This window comes from Octopus bimaculoides, chromosome 19, assembly GCF_046866305.1.
Source record: "Octopus bimaculoides isolate indiv1 chromosome 19, ASM4686630v1, whole genome shotgun sequence".
NCBI lineage: Eukaryota > Metazoa > Mollusca > Cephalopoda > Octopoda > Octopodidae > Octopus > Octopus bimaculoides.
Window position 1 is genome coordinate 4,330,028 of NC_142946.1, and position 11,510 is coordinate 4,341,537.

General features: G+C 38.1%; 1 protein-coding gene across 6 annotated transcripts in view; it reads right to left on the reverse strand.

The window, feature by feature from the left end:
• The window catches only part of LOC106884054 (fibronectin type-III domain-containing protein 3A), a 250,398-nt gene extending 243,348 nt beyond the window's left edge, over positions 1 to 7,050 (reverse strand). For 4 of the 6 annotated variants that reach the window (XM_089366370.1, XM_089366362.1, XM_052974886.2 and 1 more), the window contains exon 1: positions 7,016 to 7,050. The gene's annotated coding sequence lies outside the window, so the exon portion shown is untranslated. Of the gene's footprint in view, positions 1 to 4,996; positions 5,115 to 7,015 lie in introns of those variants that run through there. The other 2 variants (XM_089366373.1, XM_089366368.1) reach the window with 2 other exon arrangements.
• Between the last annotated feature and the right edge of the window lie 4,460 nt (positions 7,051 to 11,510).

Below are 11,510 nucleotides of genomic sequence, written 5' to 3' on the forward strand. Positions count from 1 at the left end.
GCTGGTACCAACAAAAAAAGCACCTGGTACACTCTGTAGATTGGCTGGCATCAGACAGGACATCTGGTCATAGAAATCATAACAAAACTGAGACACTGGAACCGAATGTGGTCCTCTGATTCCTTGGAGCCTGTCAAAACTTCCAACCCATGCCAGCCTGGAAAGTGGATGTGAAATAATGATGATCCACACACACACATATACACACACAGTGGGTGACTAATAGTCATTTGTTGCGAATCAATAAGGAAGTCTACTCTGCACAGCCGGATGAGAGATACAGTTCCTGGAAAACAATGTTATCTCGCGAAAGACTCGCCATGAGGTAAGACTACACATATCTTCAATGTATCATACACCAGATGTCATCTCTTTCTGTTTACTCTTTCGGTGTATTGACTTAATGTGAGTGGCCCAAATAATTCATGATTTCTACGAACAATTGTGGAGCACTTTTGCTGAGGAATATTTCGCTACGATCAATTATAAAGTATCCTGTTACATATGCATACAGTTGAATGAATATGCATACACATATGGATATATATATACATACATATATGCCGACTGAAACCGCGCTTGCATGGTGGATTTGAAAAATTATATTTAATGATGAGACACGTGTTATTTTGTCTCTAACTTATATGTTAATGTTTGGCGTACCCACTGATGAGAACTTTGCCTAGCAAATTATTTCAGTTGCTAATTAAAGTTTGAAACCTAGGTCTGGCTGTAAAAACATGGTAAAAATTCTTATTTTTCATTCCCTTCAAAATTGCTCTTAACTGGGGTTTTGGACGTTTTGACTGCTCCTTCTAGCATGTAAGGTAGCCTGTTAAGGGTCACCTCTTTTTGTGTTTAAATTTACACATATGGATATGTGGCTGGTGTGTTTATATATACACACACATCATCATTATCAGCAACATTTAACAACCATTTAACATACTGGCAAGGTTGGGACTATATATATGTCTGTATGTGTATGTGTGTATATATCATCATCATCATCGTCATCGTTTAATGTCTTCTTTCCATGCTGGTATGGGTTGGATGGCTTGACATGGAGCTGTCCAGACCCCAACTGTCTGTTGTGCCACGGTTTCTACAGCTGGATGCCCTTCCTAACACCAATCACTCAACAGAGTGTGCTGGGTGTTTTTTACATGCCATACCCCACCCCACACACACATACACAGGGATGAGTGTATATGTCTGGTTAAGAAGTTCACTTCCCATCCATGTAAGTTCGGTTCAATCCCACTTCACCACATGTTCAGCAAGTGTCTTCAGGCATACACCTTCAAAGAAAAGCATTCCCATTTATTGTTCTTTGAGGAATTCCTTGAATTACCATATTCTGCGTGTAATGGCTTACTCAGAAGAACAAGGGCAGCACTGAACCTTTTCAGAACCTCCAAGACTTGGGGCAAGAAATGAGGAAGTTATCCTCCTACCAAGGCCTCGGTATGAATGGGAGTGGCCTCTGTTAAAGGCACCCCAAAGGGGCCAGGAAGGGCCTTTAAAACCAAGTGATGGATTAAGTCCACCATCCAAGAAATGAGGCCTCTGATGGGCCTCCGCACCATTTAAGTCAATTCAATTTCTCTCACAACAGTTTGGCCAACTTGAGGCTATGGTAGAAGACATATACCCAAGGCACCTGCATCTCATTCAGTCTGGCTGGAACCTTGCACCAACCACACTCTTATTCTGTAGCCCTCAGCAAGTTGTTCCTGGGAAGCTTCCAGTTTTCCTCTAGGCCACAAGCCTCTAACTCCTTCTCCCCATCATCTAATGCATCCACAATTACTTCTCTAAATTTCTGACTGCTTGCTGGATCTTCACCATCCAGATTAATCTGTCAAACGCAATGTTTATTTATTTACATTGTTTCCAATTAATCATGCTTTATCTTGTAGCTTTGAGATTTTCACAATGTCATTATTTATTCTTAAAATGATATTGAAGGGCAGGTGTGAGAGGCCAGATTTGGCCAGTTTAAACGCTAATGGTTAAATGAAATGCAGTTTGGATTTGAACCAGGAGAAGAATCTACTGATGTCCTCACTACACAAGTTCTTAGAACAAGCCACTGTAACTAATATCTGTGAACTGGAAAAAGGTTTCTGACAATCTGTAGTCTGGTGGTCACTAAGAACTATTGGAGTAGATGATTGGCTTGCAATGAAGAGGTGCTACTAACAGAATGAGCAATGAGTTCAGCATATAGGTAGGTGTTCATTAGGGCTGAGGTCTTTGTCCCTTTCTATTTATTATGGTCCTCCAGGCCATCAAGACCGGCTACCTATTGGGAGAACTGTATTTTGGTGGCCTGCTTCTCAAAGCCAAATCAGCTGAAAAATTAGAAAAAAATTTTTTCCAATTGTGATAACTGGTCCATAAATCAAGGGGCTCAAAATTCAACCCAACAGAGACAAAAGTTTTAGGCAAAAGGGGATATTAAAGACACACTACACCTGTCTGGGAAATGGGTGTGGTTCACACCATTCGTTCATTTTAATATGGGTTGGACAAATATATAATCACCAAAGCAGTCTTTTAGTTGGATGCCTTTCCTGTCATTAACCCTTACCTGTTTTACAAGGGATTTTCTCTTCATTCCACTCATTTTCAAAAGCACAGAGCAAGACATGCAGAAAAGAAGAAGATAATAACTCCTGTGTGCCCAGTGTAATCGATGGGTATACTGGTGCATGTAGGGTTAAGGAGCACACTTTAGCAATTTAGGTTTGAGTTCAGTCCGAAGGCACACTGGTATGCAGAGCTTTCAACTGGTAGCACTTGCATGTGCAAGTTGTTTGCAAAACATCAGGATGCGATCAGTAAATTGTTGCCATTTTATATTTTCAATTTCACGCATGCACATTGTTTGTATTCAATTTTGTTGACTACACAGTATGGTAGGGTCAGTTGGGCACCATCTGTGAGAAAAATAGCACCATGACACAATTCACTCTGTCAGAAATTTGAAAACGACATGCTGTACTGCTTGGCATTCATGCTGGAAGTTCCAATACGAACATCAGAGGGTTTGGGTGTCAATCTGAGGACATGTATAAAAATCAGAGAGTGATAAAAATCAGACATCCAGTTGACATCATGGTGTTTAGAGGGATCACTAGTGATGGTGATGTTATGCCCACCACGCGACCTCACACTCAACACGGAAGCCTACATCAAGTGCCTGGAGGAGGTAGCGCTGCCCTGGGTCAAGAGAGTGGCTGCTGGAAGACCCTACGTCTGGCAACAGGACTCTGCACCATGCCACACAAGCAGGAGGACCCAGTCCTGGCTGTCAGACAATTTCTGCAACCACATCACCCCTAACATCTGGCCACCTAACTACCCAGACTGCAACCCCCTTCATTATTATGTGTGGGGAGCAGTTGAGTGAGAGAGCAACAAAACTCCCTATAACACTAAAGATAAACTGAAGGCAAGGATTATGGCAGCATTCACCAACTTAAACAAGGAGACCGTCCAGAAGACTTGCAGAAGATTCTGAAGTCGTCTGGAGGCTGTGGTTGAAGCCAATGGCGATTCTATTGAATAAATTTACTCTTTAGTATTTCAAGATATTTTTATGTAATTTTGGTAAATATATTTGTTAAAATAAGATGTCAGTGTTATTTTCATTTTTGCATATATTTAGACAGTTTATTCACTGCACCCTGTATGTTTGTATGTATGTATGTATTTATGTCTATATATGTATGTATGTATTTATATATATATAAAATCATTGCTTAATGTCCACTTTGCCATGCATATATGAATCAGACAAAATTTGTTTTCTACAGGCAGGTACCATTCCTTTCACCATCCCGTACCATTTTCCAAGGCCTGATATGTTTTCCATAGAAGATGGCAAACACTGCTTGTATGACAGTGATCTCGTTTACAACAATCACATGAAGCCAAGACAAGGTATGCACTAACACACACACATACACAGGCTTCTTCCAAATCCATTCACAAGGTTTTTGTAGGCCCAGGGCTAGAGTAGAAGACCCTTACCCAAAGTGCCGTGCAGAGGGGATGAAATCAAGACCAAGTTGGGTCGAGAATCAAGCTTCTTAACCGCGCAGCCACGTCTGCAGTTATGAAAATACATACACACATCCATACATAGACATATACATAGCTACACACACACACACACACACATTTATATACATTAATAAATACACATCCATATACACAAATATACATATATTTATATACTTAAAAACACAAAAGTATATACATATATACAAATATATATATATATAAATATGCACACACACATTATATATACAAACACATACACACGCGTGCGCTTACGTGTATATATGTGTGACTGTTTATCCATTTATACAAATGTATTTAACACACCATATGTGTGCGCGTCAGCTCCTTCAAGAGAAATTTTAGCGGTATTTTGAAGTAACGTTATACAAACGCACGCATACAAATATTATATACACACACACACACACACACATATATATATATATATATATATATATATATATATATATATATATATATATATATATATATATATATATATATATATATTATACATCAGAGTCATCCGTTAAATATGTACTTGTGTGTGTGTGTATTTATCCTAGTACGTCTACGTGTATATGTAAGCTTGCTTTGTAGTACAACAGTATACACCCATCGTTTATATATACCTAGTATACAATCATCACACACACACATACCTAACAATATATATTTAACGTATTTATGCGTCTACACACACACACACACACACACACACACACACACACATATATATATATATATATATATATATATATATATAGTGTATATGTGTATGTGTCGGCGTGTCGAAGGCATTTTCATAAATATAGCAACGTCAACAGAAAGAACGAGTATTGCATGTCTGTTGTATACTTATACATAAATATATATATGTATATAGATTAGTTGTGTGTGTGTGTATGCGTATATACAATACCTTGCTTTTGGTGACAATCGAAGGTAAACGACACAGAATGTATCGGTTTTCCAAATAGTGTTTGTAGATAGGTCTGGAGATCATACAACAGATGGTCACACACACACACCCATTTCAATGTATAAGCAGGTAGAGATACATATACACGCATTCTCTCTCTCTCCCTCTGTATATATATATATATATATATATATATATATATATATATATATATATATATATACACAGACACGAGTAATAATTCCACAGCAAGTGATTTTAACTTTTATCAATACGATATGTACTAATCGATGTCTCCCTATCTGTGTATGTATGTATGTATGTATATATATACATATATATACACACACAACAAACACGATATAATGTGCGTGCGTGTTTAATTTAAGTACGTGGACAAAAAACCGAGAAAGGAAGGGAGAGAGGTGTGGGGTGGGGTGATCTCTGGTTCCTGACGAAAGTTTGAGAATGGGTTTGGTGTGTGTGTATACATATATACATATATATATATATACATACATACATACATACATACATACAGCACTCTATGTACGTGTCATATATGTATGTACCTATTACAAGAAACACTTGTTAACTATAAGAACCCCGGTCGTCTCTTTTAATCTTTCGGTTTCCTTGCGTTTATTGGCATCCTATATACACACACCAAATCCTTTCTGCCTAATAAACATATCGATACATCTACCGTACGTAGTGTATACATGCCAAGATACATACACACCCACCCGTTGATGAATATAACAATATATATATATATACACATATATATATAATTATACACACACCTACGTATGTCATCACATCACCTATACATACATGCATTAAACAATGCCCACACGTTGAAGTAAATATATATATACAGAGAAAAAGTGGGAGTGACAGTCAGACAGGATATATATATATATATATATATATATATATATATATATATATATATATATATATATATATATATATAATGTCATTGTATAAACACCTGTCGATACACGTATATACAGCTTCATTTGGGTGTACTGTTATATCATTATACACACCAGTTGAAGTGTATATATACATATTCATTTATTTACCTGTACAATATGTTAACATATGTCACCGAACAGCCAGCTGCCAAGCCATACATATACACGTATAACACACATATATACATACATATATATAGATAATATCTATATATATGTATGTATATATCTATTAGATATATACATACAGACAATGATGTACACACACATAGCTATATATGGACAATATAGACATTGATGTGTATACATACATGTATTCTACACATGCATATATCACGGTTTACACGTCGTTTCCCATCAGTGACCATATATATTAAACATACTGCAGGCGTATATTAGGATTTACAGTTATAGACACATACGTGTATTACGTGTATGTGCCTAGGTATAGCTATGTGTGTGTGTTTGTGTGTGTGTGTGTGTGTGTTTGTGTGTGGATGAGTGTATGAATGGGAAGAAAGGGATGAGTGTAGGTGACTTGGTTTTTCTGTCTTTCCATCATCTGAGAGAATGAGATGAAAAGGAAAGACAGAGAGAGTGAGAAGATGAAAGGGAGAGACAATGACTGAGAGAGATAGAGAAAGAGACACAAACAGAGAGAGATGTTGAGAGAAAGAGAAAGGTAGATGAAGAGAGAGAGAGAGGAAGTAAAAGAAAAAGAGAGACGGGCCTAAAGAGAAGAAGAAAGATGAAGAGCAGAGAGAAAAGAAAGAATGAAAGAGAGAATGACAGGTTTGGTGACAGCAAACGTGTGAGAGAGAGATAGAGAGAGAGAGGAGAGATAGAGAGAGAGTGATGTTTGTCGGTGTGAAGTGTTTCGCTGGAATCCGCCGTCCTGAGATGCTGAAATAAAATACAATAACAACAATGACAACAACAATCAATCAATAGGAGTCGGTGCGGGGGGGGGACGAAAGCAATGGAAGGGAGCCAAAGAAACATGCAATGAATGGAAGAAGCGAACACTTGCTCCTACCTTTTACTGCTTACTCCGCTGCCATTTTGAATAGTGAGCTAAATATTAGGCGCAAGGACTGATGGGAGATTTCTCGCGCTCTCTCTCTCTCTCTATTTGTTTTGCTTTCCTTCTTTTACTCTTTCCCTCTCTCTCTATTTTGCTTTCTTTCTTTCACTCTTTCTCTTTCTCTCTGTTTTACTTTCTTTCTATTACTCGTTCCCTCTCTCTCTGTTTTACTTTCTTTCTATTACTCTTTCTCTCTCTCTCTATTTTGCTTTCCTTCTCTTACTCTTTTTCTCTCTCTCTCTCTCTGTTTTGCTTTCCTTCTTTTACTCTTTCTCTCTCTCTCTCTCTCTATTTTGCTTCCCTTCTTTTACTCTCTCTCATCCTCTCTGTCTTTCTGTCACTGTTTTTTTTTCTCCTATTTCTTTTCCTTTCTCTCTCTCTCTTTTACTCTTAGTTTTTCCCTCCCTTACGTTTGCTTTTTCCCTCTCTCCCTCTCTTACTATCTCTCTTCCTTTTACTCCCTTCCTCTCACCTTTCTTTTCCACTCTTTTATTCCCTCTTTCTCACTGTTTGTTCTTGTTACTCTTTTCTTTTGACAATCTTACCTTTCCTCCTCCTCCCTCTCTCTTCTTTCTATTCTTTCTCTCATATTTTATCCTTTTAGATCTTCCACATTCTCTGTCTCTTTCTCTCTTCCCCACTCTCTCTCTCTTAGAGTCTCTGTCTCTTTTACTTCTCTCTCTCTCTCTATGTCGCTTTTACCGTCTCGCCTTTACTCCCCTCTCATTATCAATTTACTCCCCCTCTTTCAGCCACTTTACTTTCTTTCTATTTTCATTCCCCTCCTCTAACTCTCACTCTTACCTTCCGTCTTTTACTTCTCCCTCATTGACATTTTCCTTTTTCTTTTCACACTCTCTTTTTCGCTCTCTCTATCGTCTCTCCCCTTCCCTGTTCTATCTTCTCTAGTTTTCTTTTCCCTCTCCCCCTTCTCTGTCAGCGTTTTCTTTAACACCTCTCTATCTATTTATCTATCTATCTATCTATCTATCTATCTATCTATCTATCTATCTACCTATCTGTCTGTCTGTCTATCTGTCTGTCTATTTATGTACCCATCTATCTCTCTCTCTCTTTCTCTCTATCTATCGATCTATCTATCTGTCTGTCTGCCTGTCTGTCTCTCTGTCTGTCTATTTATCTACCCATCTCTCTCTCTCTCTCTCTCTCTCTCTCTCTCTCTCTCTCTCTCTCTATCTATCTATCTATCTGATCTATCTATCGATCTATCTATCTATCTATCTATCTATCTATCTATCTATCTATCTATCTATCTATCGATCTATTTTCCTCTCTCTCTCTCTCCTATCTATCTACCTATCTATCTATCGATCTATCTATCGATCTATCTATCTACCTCTCTGTTTCTCTGTCTGCCTACCTGCCTGTCTTTCCCTTCCCTTTTAAAATCTTTTCCCCTCTCAAAGGGAAAAAACCCAGGTGAACCACTAACATGAATTCTAAGAATTCCAGATGATGATAAATGGAAAAAGAAACAAAACAAAAACAAAGAAATTCTTAACGAATTGAAATTTGCCACTTAGTTGGAGAAAGAGAACAAAACACTGGCGTTTCCCCTTGCTTCTCAAAAGGAAGGGGAGATAATTTAAAGGAATTAGCTCGATGTAGGTTCTAGTCATATTAGACCTCTTCAGCAAAGTATAGTTTTTTTTCTCAAATTTGCTTTGATCAATGATTAGAAAAGTGTTTCTGCAAGTAATAAAAAGTGTTGTTTGCAAGGTAGCTTATATGGCATGAATTTAAATTACTATTCTGCAAGATTATGGTGAGGCACAGAATGGTAAATACAACAATATGTTCTTATCAGAGATTAGATTTTCTGCACTTGTTTTGTGCATCAGTCATTTTACAGACTCTGTGTGTGTGTACGTGTACGTGTGTGCGTGTGAGTGTGTGTGTGTGCGTGTGTGGGTGTGTGTGTTTGTGTGTGGGTGTGTGGGTGTGTATTTGTAGGTGTGTGTGTGTTTGTGCGTGTGTCTCTGTGTATCTTTGTGTGCGTGTGTCTCTGTGTATCTTTGTGTGTGTTTGTATTTGTGTGTTTGTGTGTGTGTGTTTGTATTTGTGTGTTTGTGTGTGTATATGTGCATGTGCTTCTGTGTTTGTGTGTGTGTGTATTTATTTGTTTGTTTGTTTATTAATATATGGTAGACGTTCAAATTCTGCCGAGGTCAACTTTGCCTTTCATCCTTTTGGGGTCGACAAATTAAGTACCAGTTGCATACTGGGGTTTATCTACTCGACAGGCCGCCTCTCCAAAAATTTCGGGCCTTGTGCCCAGAGTAGAAAAGAATCTATGGCAGAAGTAACAGAGTGACTCAAAAATACTTTGTAAACATTTAGTCGATACCCTCACCACCACCACCACCACCATCCCCGCTGCCATCGTCGTTGCTGTCATCATCATCATCATCATCATGAACAGCACCACCACCTCCACGATTAAACTAGTGTTTGCAGATACCAACGTTGCCCTTTCCGATGCAATGTCTTGAGTCTTATCAGCTGCATCACAAATTGATTGCTTCACATCCTTCACAATTTTACTCTCTCTCTCTCTCTCTCTTTTTTTTTTTTTTTTTTTCCTTTCTGTCCAGAGCCTCCTCTCTGTCAATCATCATGAGAGTAAGTGCTAGTCTTTAATCTCAATCATTTCCTCTTTAACTACATCCTTGTATCTCATTCAATGGCTGGGAGTTGTGGGTCTGTCCTGATGTCTTCTAATTCCATTTTATGGTTCAAAATCGTACAAAAACAAAAGCTAAGACAGGTGACGGAAACAACAAACAAGATTCTTCCATTTCACCTGATCATCAAACGAATGCATCATCCTTGTTGTTCTCTCACCTGCTTCTGGCTTTCGTTGTCTTTTCTTTTTGTTTGTTTTTCCATACAATTTTGAACAGTCATCATCATCATCATCATCATCATCATCATCATCATTATCGTATAACATCTGTTTTCTATGCTGGCATGGGTTGGACAGTTTGACAGGAGCTGACCAGCTGAAGGGCTGCCCGAGTTCCATGTCTGTTTCGGCATGGTTTCTACGGCTAGATGCCCTTCCTAACACCACATATATAACAACTAGCTGCTCGACCCGGCGTTGCTCGTGTTTTCTGCATTGAAGTTAAGCCCACCTCTGACTTTGTATTGAATAAGCATTTCCTTAGAGACTATTGATTTTGTTGAAATTTTACACGTGAAAAAATGCAAAAAGCTGCAGGAAAAATAACATCGTTATGGGAATTTCCATTCAAACACCCGATTGAGCTCACAAAAATCGATGCCAACTGAGCATTATCGCGGTACATGCATCACAACCAGGTACATGCATCACAACCAGGTACATGCATCACAACCATATGTGCACGACATGGTGACCTCATATCAAGATAAATAGCACATGACCTCGCAGGTGGGGGCCAGTTAGAATTTTCTTCAGGTCGAGTTGCTCATCCCACTCAAAAGGTCCCTGAATAAGGTTTGTTTAAGGATGTTGAGCAAAACACCTATGTTTCCAAAGGTGAATTATTCAAACCCCAAAGAACTCCTCTCAACACATGGCTATGATGCACCCCCACTACTTCTGCTCATCATCAGAGAATTACATATCGTCAGCCACCAAGGGACATGCTCAACTGGTTAAGGACAAACACCTGACATGCAAATACGCTCATATTCTGGTTACTTGTGAGTATCCTTTAGCTCTACACGATATCCTGCAGCAAAAGAGAACTCACGTACCAGTTCCTATATATCTATAAACACACACGTGTTGGCAGCGAAATCTTATAAAATTACAATGTTCTAAAAGATGTACATGTTTATATGTTATATATAAGAATAAAAAATTAACTTCGTCAGTCATTATCTAAAAATAAATACATATATATATATATATATATATATATATATATATATATATATATATATGTGTATGTATATATATATATATATATATATATATATATATATATATACTGTGAACTTAGAAAGTTAACTTATATTGAAAGTTATACATTCGAAGTGGCGAGCGGGCAGAACCGTTAACACTTTATGTTGTGAGTTCAAATTCGGTCGCGGTCGATATTTAGCCTTTCATTTTTTTCGGGTTTGATGAAATAAGGACCAGTTGAACAGTGGAGGCGACGTAATTGACTGGTTCCCTTCTTTTAGGAAAATTTCAGGTCTTGTGAAAGGACTATTGTAGAAAGGGCTACATATACACTCACTGGCGTATACATACACGTACCTAAGTACACACACAACTGCATTTAACTGGAAGCACGCAATCACACACACACACACACACACACACACAAAGACATACACACACACACACACACGCTCGGACATACATAAACATACACATGCACCTACAAGTATTAAACGGATACACTCATTCACGCACTACCTTTCTCTCTCT